This window comes from Cupressus sempervirens, chromosome 10 (assembly GCF_028749045.1).
Source record: "Cupressus sempervirens isolate cs-2001-9-10 chromosome 10, ASM2874904v1, whole genome shotgun sequence".
Taxonomy (NCBI): Eukaryota; Viridiplantae; Streptophyta; class Pinopsida; order Cupressales; family Cupressaceae; genus Cupressus; species Cupressus sempervirens.
The window spans coordinates 642,727,400-642,741,934 of NC_143127.1; positions in this window are offsets into that span (position 1 = coordinate 642,727,400).

Consider the following 14,535-nt stretch of genomic DNA (forward strand, 5'->3'; position numbering starts at 1 on the left):
GCGCCACCCTTGATGATGTGTTTGAAAAAGTTTAGTATCCAAGTCAATTTTAGCTGCTAGGGTGACGTCACTGTACCTTCACCTTGTCTTTGTACAGTGGAAAGGTTTTATTGGAATGCGCTGGCCCTCTTATCATGGTTGAATTTTGATTTGGTTATAACATGTTTAAGTCTTTTTTCCCCCCCCATGTTACCTTGGTCACCACTTTGTTTGTGATGGGCCTGCACATGATTTGAAGTCTGGGCCAGAGCGTTGTACCCTAGCTAGCGCTTGGCCTTGGGAAGCACATGGTAGGGTGTAGGGGGAGTTTAGGTAGGGGGTTAGTGTTAGGGTTAGTATAGGTTAGTGTTAGGTATGTTAAATGTTGTGGTTAGTTAAATTGAGTTTAGATTAGTTATGTTAGGGTTAGTTTTAGTATAGTTTGTATCATTTAAGTTTTTAAGTTAAGTTTAATTTAGTTTTAAGATAGTTTCAAATTAGTGAATGATAGTTAGTCATTAATTAGTTGGATTAATTGTTGCAGATAATTTAATTATTGCGTTCCTTTTAAATGTTAGTTTTAGTTTAGATTAGTGAGTGGTTAGTTTATATTCTTTGTAGTTAGATTTTATTGAATTTAGTTAATTTTAGATTTAAACTAGAATGTTAGTTACATTTTTAGGTTGGTTTGTTTTGTTATTTTAAAGTTTTTTGTTTAAAAGTTAGTCATTAATTATGTTTGTTTAGTTGATACTTGTTTTAAATTTTAAAATATATTTAGTAGTTTAGTTAAGTTAGTAAGGTTTTACTAATGAAATCTAGTTTAGATTTTAATTTATTCAACTTTCGTTATATGATTAATGTCATCTTTATCTTAGAATAATTCTTACAATTTTAAATGTATTTAGTTTTAGTAAGTATAATTAGGTTAGTATGTTTTATTGTGTTAAGTTTTAAATTTAAGATAGTTGAATTATTCAATGGTATTCATTTTAAATGTTTAGAGTGTAAGGTAAATTTAGAAATTAGTTTTAAATTTAGTAGTAATTTTATACATATAAAGTTTTAGTAAACTTATTGTGAGCTATTATCTTGTTTTAGTACGTTAGTATATGTTAGACAAATAGAAAATGTTAATTTGTTTTTTCTTTTTCAATTAGTCAAATTTAAGTGTAATGTATATTGTTAATATCTTTAGAAATGCTTAATTTTAATAGCATTATAGATTTAAATAAAATTGAGATTAGAGTAAAGTTAATTAAAGTATAATTAGGTATATGGTTGGATGTAACACTTATTTTTAATTAATTCCTTGATTTAATATTTTTAAGTTAATTATACCTGCGTCCGTTTAAATGGTCATTCAATTATTTTAGATGTATTGTGGTAAAATTTATGAAATATCGAAACAAATGTCGTTATTAAATTAATAACGAGAGTTCAAATTTAATGTATTATTCCTCTTCAAGATTTCAAACTTAAGATGAAACGTAGAGGACCTATACTTTAATTGTGGACACAAACATTTCAACTTAGTGAATTTTAATTATTAACTCTAGAAAAAAAATAAATAAAAAAATTGTGTGTTTTTGCCCTTGTGTTTTTGGGCATGACAAAACCTCACATCACATGTATATCATCCTCGTCGAAATGCTATGCTCCTTTGCATCAAAATTGTGACGAATATTGGTCAAAACTCATGTCGTATGTATAACATCCTTGTTGAAATGCTATGCTCCTTTGCGTCGAAATTGCGATGTCGAGTTCTGTTTTTTTAATAAAAATAATATATTATCGATTAAAATATGTATAATTGTGCTTGTGAATTCTTAGCTTAGATATATTGAGTCTAGAATCTAGACTTGCATGGGTGATTACAAGTTAATTTCTTAATGATATTACCCATAGACTCTCTATCATGTATATTTCTTGAGTGTTGCCATTCATCGATTGTTGTGTTGAACAATTCTATCAAGCAAGGTATTATATGAGTCTAGAGAAGCTTGATGAACATTGGCCCTGCTCTAGAGCTCATTGATGACACAACTTTCCCTCAATGACATTTCCCCTTTTTGAATGGTATCCCATATGTATTTAACAAATTTTCTTTAGCAAGTGGACATCTACAATTTTGACATACCAAGAATACTGCTAGGCAAGGATAGAGAGTTCAAAGTGGTATGCCCCCTTGTAGCATAGAAAGTTATTGATTTGAGGTATTTTCAAAAGAAAAATTTCAAAGAACTTCCTTGACTACAACATGACACCCAGGTTGAACATGATAGCAGCACAACAATATCTATTACATGCTCAAATATATCTAGCAACTATTTCTCCTCTTAATTTCTGTGTTGCTACAATCAATAACAAAAAAATCAAACATGAATTGATAAAAAGCTTGTAAAGAAAAAATATACTATACATACAATATTGTTGCAAATTGGAGAAACCCTCCATTGATAGCTCTTACATTATCATGGTTTGCCTTATGTGAACAGTAATCTTAATACATTATTATCCTATAAACATCAATCTCATCCAACCCTTGTGCTTTGCTCAACTTGGCTTTGTGACCATGTACATATTCATTCTGGGATACAATTCACTGAACAATAATGTCAGACGGCTGCATGATGTGAAATACATAGACATATTTTCACCTTGATAATGGTAGCAATTTTGGTGTCTTCAAATCATGTATCCACTCATTACATGTAATTATCTTGCAAGAGAAACTATTACATTGTAATGTCAACTCTAAATTTGGTTCTCATAGTATCTCTATGGTCCAAAAACTATTGCATACGTCTATGACAATGAAGTGATATAATCATGAGACCCAAAGAAGAGATTTCAAATTCAAGTAAATCAACAAAATATCAATATTCTAAATCTACTAGCATGCCATGTTTTTGTCAGAATCCCAATTCAAGTTTACTCAGTATTACAAAAAGGAATTAATAAGATTCAAATTATAAACAATTTCATTTGAACACTGAATTTGTTCCCATGGAATGATCACCTTAACATTGACTAGATTGATTTTATACTTTCCTTTTTGGCATGAATGACGTGTGTCAATCAGGATTTGGAAGTTCTATTTGCCATTCAAACAAGAGCGAGAAATTGATAAAGATATCTCCATCTTGTTTGTTTACACAACTCTTCCAGTGCTTTAAAATAATATATAAGAAAATATTTGTAACTTATTTCTCTTTACAGAGTCTATATTGTCCTCCTAATATGTTACCTTAATGTGCAATAGTTAATGCCATACTACCACATCATCAAAGAGAATAAGCAGAAGCTTTCTAATTCCCCTCATGGATAACAATACTATTCGTAGGCACTAGGTATTTCAGTCTCAAGATAAGCTTCATATTGGAAACTCCCTACATGACATAATTATTACCATTATAACAAAGTCAATCAAATAAGTTACAACACTCAAATATGCTAAGAATAAACTTAGTTGAAAAAATCTTCATTCAGTTAGAAATATTTTTTGATTTTTATAAAGCAACAAACACTCTAAGCTTGAATAGTTTCAAATAGAATTGTCCACTTCAATAGCCTATTGCTATATCCTCCCCATTTCAACATGTTACATATAAGATCCAATCTTGATCTAGTGCTCCTTTTATACTCACAACATTCTTAATGAAAGAATTGATAACATTAACATTCTTTTATAATATGATATGTTAATATTAATATGGAGAACTCCAAAAAGATTGTCTAATATAACTTATCCAAATGGCACAACATGACAGATGAGCTGAATATAATAGCAGCTCACAATCTCCATTATGTGATCAAGCATTTCTAATAATTATTTCCCTCATTACTTTCTCAAGTGCTGCAATCAGTTCAAACACCATATCAAAACCAATAGAGAAACAAATTTAGTAGCAAATGTACCCCATACAATTGCTTGTGTTGTGAAATTGAGAAACCTTACCTGGACAACTAGCAAAGAGTTCAAATTGTCTCATGGCCTGCCTTATGAACATTTCCAGTCCACTTACAACAGTGACCCCTATCTCCTCTGCTTCTTGTAGAAGTCGTGTAACTTTTGGGTTGTAAAAAACATAAAAAACAAGATCACATGACTTCAAAGCTTCGTAAAGAAAACCTACTAAATCGAACCTCTCATTTAAGTGGAGCAAAAACAAGATCATATGATCTCAAAGCTTCCTGAACAAAAATCGAAGGTATAAAAACTATCATGAACACAAATAATTGAATTGGAAATCTTTCTTTCTGAAGTAAAAAAAAAGCTAGTTAATATTGAACTAAAAAATTCTTTCAGTACCACAAAATTTGACCATGGATTACAAACAAGTACCCCTTAGACATTTACAGGAAAAAAGAATCTTCAAGTGTACGCTAAGGATCTCCATATGCTACATGAAAAGACAACATGATTGCATTTGATTGCAATACTTGTTCATTTCAAAAGTTCAAGATAGCTTCTTAGTGTCAAGTATGACAACTCATATACTTAAGGCACACACAAGATAACAATAAAAAAATGATAAACAATAGGGATGTGTGTAGGCAACATTCTCACAAATTAAAGGAACTGCATAGAAGATGATACAGACAAAACTTGAGACAACAACAAAATGTGATACAATATTTAATTTGCACCAATCAATAAAAAGAAACAAAAAAGCCAATTATTGTCTAAAACTAGTTCTACCCATGAAGGATTGTGTCCAATTGTATTGGAAAACCTCAAAAAGGAATTAAAGGGTACAATCTAAAATAAATATGCCCAAAGACAAGGCAGATATGACATCTCTTTCTTCCCAACCTCTTCATTATAAATGGCGTGACCACATCCTCTTGTTGATTCCTACGGTAGGCCTTGTCATAACTTATTACACCTATGAAATCCAAGTTTGCTCCAACTTGTTTGGTTGACCTTTAGAATCTATTTAAAAACCATCTAGATTCAAAATAAATTTAGTAATTGGTCAATTATTGAATGATTTGTTCTTATAATGGGTGAGTTGGCATACATTTTTAGCATAACCAGTCTCAAAGAAAGTTTGCATCTAATTATTTAGGGAACAATAAAAATATGGATCTAATTGAATTTAACAAGGAAAACAAAATCATGTGCATGAACCCTTTTTTCTAGCATATAAGGACATTGCTACATGGCAAGGAAGTAAAAAGAGGAAGGTTGCACAGGGACAAGAATACTTGGGTACTTCAAGTACAGATACACCTAAGGCTATTTTCACTATAGGGGACAGGGGTTATATAACTTAATATTTTATAGAAAATTTGAGAATATGTGTCGTGACAATGAATTTTCAAAACAAGAACAATGATAAAATTTGCAAATGTAATGCTTTGTTTTTAGTTTGAGATTTGCAATATGTTTGTACTAATAATATATGTTAAATGTTTAGATGTGTAATAGAGAAGACAAACTTTAAAAATTAAACATGAACAAGATCATAAATCATATAACAATGACATATTGCAACTGATAAACTTCTGACTCAAACAATGATAATGTTTATTGTTAATCAATACTATATCAAAATTTCAAACTTATTATATATTGAATTAATCTTGATAAAAAACAAGTTGATATGTAAACAAAAACAAGAAATCTTAATCAAGGTCCTTAGCTATGATGCTCTCCATTGAGTACCCACTGAGTATCCAAGTGCACATTGTAGGGGTATGGAAATGAGTATCATGTAACATTGAAAAGAAGACAATTCCTAATTGTAAAAGACTAGAGTTGTGGATTCTTTGGACATAAGGCATAGATGATAGGCGACATGGATCCTAGGTAGTCCAATGGACAACACAAGAAACCAAGGCCTAGATAGAAGATGTGTTGTAAGAATGCAAAAACAATATGGATATTAAGTGTTAGGCAAAGAAGAATACTAGGACTGGAACCATTTTAACTAATTTGTATGTTTCATATAGGGCATTCTCTCATTATCATGCTCTCATGCTAAATCTTTATATTTGTTATGTTACAAATGTGCATTTAAAGTCTACCTGATCATGACAATGGAGGTTGTTTTTGTCATGCCTCGAGATTTACAAGACAAAACACAACTACTTTTTTTTTTGTTTGTTTAAAATTAGTTTACTTATTATGACTATTTATAAATTTAATATTCTTAAATAGCCTCCAATAGACATGTGTATATTACAACTAGATTAATGTCATTTATCCAATTTTTTTTCATGTTAATCTTGGACCGAACTAACGCTCACTAACTAGTACTAGTTACTCTTCAATTGATCATTTATATGCTACCATAGCTACTACCAATTTATCTATGTCCATTTACAAATTATGATTTACTTGCCTTCATTAATACCTTCAAACTCACACATGTTTTATTGCTAACTAACTCGTTCCCATTTATACCACTTATTTCCTAACCATACTACATTAACATACTACCAATACATGTTAGTGAATGCTTGCTAACTAGCAATCTATGTGAATGACTAACTAATGATAATTATTTGTTTTGAACATTATCACTTTGGCCACTTCCCTTATATCTTATAATTACTTTCTTAATTTATCTTATAGTCATACTACCCTATGACATCATTGAACTTTTATCATATTCTAATTCCACAAATATTAGAATATCCCTTTTCAACTATCCCATTAAATAATAGAAGTTCCAATGCCTAGTGTCTAGCTATCCTTAGATCCTAACACTAATCTTGACCACATCAAAATTAACACATGGACTTAACATGAGATTACAAATTCTAATTCTAATCTAATAATACCTCCCTTATTCTATGAGACAAAAAATCCGCCACCCTATACTACCTATTAATTTCTTTTTAATGCAAAGTCTTTCTTTTTTTTTTTTTTCCATTAGAAGCTCACCTACCTTTTTCCCTTCTCCCAAAGTGGGGTGACATGAGTCACGTCCCCCTAGAACGTCAAGTCAAGTGGCAGCTTGTCCTTCTTGGGAAGTCGACCATGTCATTAACTTCAACTTTTTCACATGTTATGACTTTCCTTGTCCTCCCTTAACGTGAGTTGGTGGATGGAGAATGTCATTTAACACAATTGTCACTTTTTCCAAGTATTAGGTGCCCATTATAAGTTGCTGACATGGTTTGCTGCGCCAAAGTCAAGGACAACATCATTCCACATTTAAAAGAGTAGGCGCTATGTGGGCCCTCTGTTCCCTTTGGCAGATTTGATTTTCAAATTGTTTTTTTTTTTTTGGGTTTTGTTTCTTTGTTTTGCCTCTATAATGAGGATGGCGCCTAGGCAATGCAAAACTTTTATTATTATTATTATTTAATTAAGCTCTCTCTTTCGAAAGTGGACTTAGACTATGTCCCATCTACTTTAGTCTATTGCATTTACTAATACCTTGCATGGGATTGGATGGCTCTCCTTGAACATTTTATTGGTCTGTAATAGAACTAGGATTTAATTATGCATTCCCATACAAAATCCAGAAAGATAAATGAACACCTACATTAAGTCATTCTTATGCTCTTATATATTCTATATTATTCACTTGATTTTCTTCTTTTGTAACCTAGAATTTTCAAGGTAAGTTATTGCAGGATAATTAGGAGATAATTATAAACTAAGTGTAGTTTTAAAATTGTGATTCATTTAGCATTCAAACATTAAATTTAATCTAATAGATAAACATTTCAAGAAAAGACTTTATATGAAATTATCTAGATCATCCCTATCTATGAATTATGAAATTTAGAAACTATTTTCTCAAGGATCAACATTATCTTCTCATGCAGATCTAAATTTGAATGTATATTCACAATTGGTACACAATGGAACTAAAATGATAATAACAACCAACTAGGATAATCCTTCCTATGAATATTATCTTTTCTATGATATCAATTTTTTTTGGAAAATCCTTCTATATACCACTCCAAACATCAAGTATTCTAAACTCTAGTGAGATGCTCCTATCCAAGGCAATAAGACAACTAAATTATCACATTAAATTTCTCTTCCATGATATTCCCCTAATACATAAAGGTGATGAAATCAACGTATCAAAATATACACAATGGATATGCTTCTTACTACACATGGACACTCACAACCTTTCCAAATGACAGTTAATTAAGACAATAACATCTTCTTACAATACATTTAGACTCAATAATAGAATGGAGTTTTCTCATAACCTTAGCTTAGATACAACAAAGAATGTCTTAATCTCCTATACACATGGAGGAACAATAAGAGCTCCAGATTCTCAAGATCATCCAATAGGGTCCTACAAATCAAAGGTAAAAATAATGAACCATGGAGGCTCACCTCCCAACCTAGGCCTCAAAGAGACCACCCCCACACTAGGGGAAACAAGGCTCAACCGGGGTACATCCAAACATCATCACAAAAACATAAACTAACACGATCACACATTTTGCAACACATTTACAACCCCAACCAAGGTTTGCACAATGATCCACAAATAGAATCATGACATTGGGTGAAGGTGGGCTTTCAATTAGGAGACTTGCCATAACATACCAAAGCTATAACAACAATTTTCATGCCCTTTCGGGGCTTTCACAAAACAACAAGTTTTCATGCCCTTTCGGGGCTGTCACAAACATCCTCTAATCATACTACCATCAACCAAAGCACCCTTGGATTTCCATACTCCATCAACCTTTTTACCACACCATCATTCTCCTTATTGTCCATAACAAATTATGAAAGAATCTAGCATACAATGGAGGCCATACTCCAAGGTTCTCAACTATATCTCAAGCCCAACTAACCCCTTCACCCAAGGCTTGCTCTTCCCTCCCAAGGGTGAGTGAAGCCTTCACACCCATGAACAAATTTCAACATCCAAACAAAATAAGAAAATTTAAAAGAAACCCCAAGTAATTGCATGAACAATACACACCCTTACAATACAACACAACACAAAAATCCCAAGAACAATCCTACAAAAAGGCACTTTTACAATTTCCATTTTCAGCTATATAATATAAAGGAAGCATGGCATGAAGCACTAACCTTCTTACAAGCTATGGCAATGGAATGAAGACCCCTTCCTGCTTGGTTTCCAATTTTCCCCTTTCCAATCCCCGTCTGTCTCTAAAATTAGAGAGTGGGTGAATGATCACCAAGGTTGGCACAAGCTCCCTATAAAGACCTCCACTTTCATCCTCACCTACCCCTCTTACTTTTTGTATCTTTCCACCAATGAGAACTTAACCAAGTGGTGTAATGAGGGAAGAAGGCATGTGACAATATGATTTTCGAATTGGCTTGGAAATGACTATTTTTGAGGGTCCCCTAGGTCCTCTAGACCCACTTATGATTATATTTAAACCCCCAACCCATACTATTACCATGTGGGTAGCTTATTTTCACAAAATTAACACTTAGGAATCGCTTTAGGCTCTCTAAAGTTCCTGTCAACTTATAACTTGAATTCCGTCAAGAAGGTGACTTTTCCTAACACTCTCCAAGGTGGTTTAATTGATTTTGCAATGAGGATTAGGCTTAGGTTAAGTGACTTCATGCCAAGGAACCCTATTTGACATGTCATTTACACATAGACAATACAAGTGTCAAATGACACACTCACACATAAAAACACTTTGCACATTACGATGACATGTCCCTAATTAATCATGCTCTCTATCTATAACACTCATGCACAATCACATTACAAAATAAAAAAAATACAACGAGGTTTTGAATCTTCCAGAGATTCACTTTGGCTTTACTATGTTCACATAAGATTGAACCTTATTTCCCCATTAATCTCCATGGTTCAACTTTCCTACACACTCAACTTAAATATCAGTAACCCAATAAAATAATATAGGATACATACAAACATGTACAACATTGATCTAATATCTCATACTTCTCATTAACATATACAATTAATAATTATCATCTAATCATTTCTGTTCTAAGTACTATCAATAAAACATTGCAATATCATATTCCATTTAACTTTCATCTAAGTGAATATTCAAAAAATTGCATTATCATTCTCATAAAATATTTAAAACATTGAAATATCGAATATGTGTATCAACAGTAATCCTTCTTACTATAAATAATTTTCAATCAGAGTATCATCACAACTCTTTCTCACATAACAATGAAACTCTAAGTCATCTTTAGTGAATCGTAAAAACAATATAAAATGGATCTTAACATATATGTCCTAAGTGAAAATCACTAATGTGCAGACCAGTTAACTAGTAACTTTAGATTGAGTTAAACATAGTGAAATTCCTAGCAATATACCTTTATCACATTATGAGGGGTTTGTGTGATTTTTCAGGTTTAACTCCATGGACTGTTAGAATGTTTCAATCATTATGTCGTAATAATTTAGAACCAATTTCAAACATATCCATATACCTGATTATCATCATAACCTATGCTCATAGTTGTTCTTAGTAGGATGAATGCTATTTTATCCTTCCTAACTGCTTAGTAGATCATCCATACTGTCTCATGGTTAGGTTCTTGTCTTGAACATTTTAAATCTCATTTCCATGTGGTCTTATCTTATCGACCTAATATTACGGGATAGAGTATCAAAATCTACATTAGTCTCCTATAGGATCCCTTAAATCAGTATTAGTAAGAAAACAAAATGTAAATCATAACTCAATTAACTCCTAACCATATTTATTTCATTAGGATCTAGAATAGGGTGCTAGTGTGGGCCTTATAGTTTTAGATGGTTTATAAGTTGGTCTTCATGTATAACACTTCCAATCATAGTTGGGAAACTTATTCTCAACAAAACCTTGACAAAACTAAAAAAATTGACTTGGCAAATAATTGGGTAACTTAAAAAATTGCTTGAATGTCTTTACAAACACCTTTTTTTCTGTACAAAATTTGATGACAAGAAGTATCCAAAAAGTCCTTAAATGATTACATAAGTGTTTTCATTTTGTACCAAGTTTTATTGACTTGAATGCAAATGAGTACAAAACCTCATCACCATGTGAAATCCCGATGGCTGATAGCCTGATATAAAGGATGTCTGACAAAATTAGAATAGTAAAACTAAAAGTAACTACAACACCATCTTCTTCATCCCGAATCTACTGAAAACTAGGGGAGAGATAGATATTCTAGTCCTTGTAAAATGTTATTAATTTTTAATTGGCATGAAAGGCAGTGGCTAGACCTCCAATGTCCAATCTAATAGTAGATGGCAATGAGTCCTCAATGTCATCAATGGCATATTCTTCAAACTCATGGCATTCAATTATTAGAACACTACGTTCAACACTTGATGGAGGACAGAGCAAGTCTTGAGATATCCCAAACCAAACACCAACCATATTCAAAACAATGTTGTGACTAGCTATTCTTTTTGCTAGAGTAACTATCACCTCGCCCATTTTGGACAAGTAAGGCATTTCTCATGTGTTATAGATTTTGGTGCTAGATATTTCCCATGGATAGCTGGCCTTAGAAATTTGATTTTAGTTTAGTTTAGTTTGAGCTTCACTTGGTTTTGAGAACAGTTTAATATTCTCTACTTAACAAGGCCAACCACATGAAGGTGGAAGCTCATTTGCCCCTGCCAAAAAAAAAAAACCAATCTAAATTCTCCATTAACATCTAATAACATTCATTCATTCAACCATTTTTGTAATATAACATTCAATCATTATAATCACATGATAACATTCATTAACACACAACAGTCATGAATAATTCATTAACACACAACATTCATGAATAATTCATTAACACATAAAATTCATTAACAACATTTCCTTTTGGGCTTTTAATGTTCTTTTTAAAAAAATAATCTTGTAAGAGAAATATCAATGTCCTCATCATTCCCCTCCTCTACCGATTCTAATTCCAACACATGTCTCCTCCTCATCTATTCAGAAATAGGTGGCCACTGCGCCAAAGGGAGTCTAATGCAAAAACAATTGCATCATGAGTTAAATTCAAATCATTTATATTAGTGAATTACATGTATTTAATTAAGTAAAAGAACTATAAATCAAACAATTTATTTAAATGAATAAAACATATATTTGCTTTACCTGAATGTGTCACATGATCTACATGTTGATTAGTCTAAACATCCTTCGACACTTGTTCAACACGACATTCTATATCCTCTAAAATATACACAAAAAGTGTTACACCAAGTTCAATTTAATATGTTAAATTATATTAATAATTACATAATTATTTTTAAATAGAAAATGAACACCTCCATTGACACTATGATGCACATCAGGGGCTTCATCATGCAAAGTAGGATCTATGTTACAATTAGGAGGTTGCATTGCAATGTCATGCACACATTATTATCAAATAGATTGTTGCTCAATTATTCAATTTCTAATTTTTTTTCTTTATATTTACCTATTCAGATGATGTAGGGGGCTCTTGGGTTGGGCCAGTGGAAGCTTGGCATAGGCGTTCAACCATGGCTTGATAGCCTTCCTTGAAGGCAATTTTTTGGTGTTCTCTCATGGCCTCTAAATTAAATTTAGAGCCCTGTATTTTTTAATGAAACAAAATTATATCCATTTAATAAATAATTTTTTTAAAGGAATTTATTTACTCCTACTTACAATTCATGCTTTAATTTTCGAATATCCACCATAGCCAATTTGTGCTGCCCAATCCTTTGCAGCCTGGCCTTTGTTGCCTTTGATGTATCCTGCAACCTATTAAAAGTTTGAAATATGTTAGATGATATAGATATAAAGATTCCTAATTAGTGCATTGTTACATTGTACTAGTAGTTAATACTATTGCAAAACTTCTCTCATTTGTAGGTGTAACTCCTGTTTTAACATCCATTTTTTCCTTTGCATCCAAAATGAAGTAATTCCAGTCCCTCACTGAAATAAAGGGAGGACACTTGTACTTTGGATTGTGGACAAGACTCCTTCTATAGGAGTCCCTCACAGTGTTCATATGTTAATACACTTTGCAAGGCCCCTCTTATATTTCCTCAACATATCAAATTCTTATATAATAAAATTGGAAATCATAATCTGAGAAATTACAACAGACATAATCAGACATATGCTAGCACATTATCAGAAGATCAAAGAACATACAAATAGGCGAAGGAAAGCATATGTATTGTGTTAAGGATATTAAGAATCTTGAAGAAGCATTCTCCACATTCATTATCATAGCAATGGAAGCATGGGAGTCTATATATGTAGAATATTGGACAGGGGGGCATTACACTTAGCCAAAATGGAGAAATTGAGAAACAATTGGAGTTCCCTATATTTCTCCTTAACAACAAAAAAATCATTTGAAAATCCTTAAAATTCATAGAGAACATTTGGAAGTATGGTGTTTGAGTTTTGGATATTGACATGTTTTATGAGCATGGCAGTAGGCCATCAAGCTTACAGTTTATTTTCTTTGTTGCTTATAGTTAATTAAATTGGAATAAGAAGAATTTTGGATTTGCCTTAATTTTAAAGTATTGATTTGTCAGTTCATAGCACAATTTGAGAAGCTACACTTGTACTTTCAATTAAGTTGCCCAGTTATTGTCAACATTTGAGGGCTATCTTCCTCAATTGAGATGTTCCAGGAAAGGAGAGCTTGAGTTATATAATATGTTGGGAAGAGAAGGTATTCACTTGAAATCTGAAAAGCAATTTTTTTTTTCATGGGCTGAACATTATCCCTCTTTGCATAGAGATCAAGCTTTTTGAAAAGGGACACCCTTAAGAGAAAATCACCATTTAGATTAACATCTGGAATAAAAATTGTGTCCATTCCTAAAAATAAAAATGTTTAATAAGTTGTAATAGTTTAATGAATCTCAATTTTCTTGTGTTATGTTTCAAAACAATACATAATATACAAAATATAGTATTCATGGACATATATAAGTTGTTGTTTGTCACATTCAATCTATGTTATTAAAATGGTACGAAAGCTCAACTCCTACTAGCCTATGAATCATGGAGGGAATTTTGACAAAAAGAAGGGAAAACCTTTTTCAAGATAAACTTATTTAAATTCATAGAAGCCAAGTTAAAATGATTAAGCTTCTCTATAACTATGAACAATAAAATGTAACTCAGATTCTTGTTGAGATTTCACACAAATGTAATGTCCCCTTCTTGTGCATGAGCAATTATTTAGCCATTGGCTTATTTCAAAAGTTTTCTTGTAAGATAATTGGCATTGAAAAAGGGAGGTTTGAGTAAATAATTAAGTTGTCAAAAGTTAATTTTCAATATTTTAATTGATAGCCTACATTTAATTATTTTAAAATGTTGTTTTCGATATGCAAATATAATGTTGCTAAGCTCAAGGTCATGAAATGTGATCATATGGAAACTTATATAATTTTACTAAGCAAAAATATATATATTTTAAAAAAGAGCATTTTTTCAAAAAAAAAACATAATTTTTTTTTCCAAAAAAAGCAATGAAAACAACAAAACAATAAGCATATTAGAAAGAGCAAAAGGGCACATTTTAGGAAACACAATGAAAAAATAAAAGAATTTTCTTCAAAAGGCAACATAAAA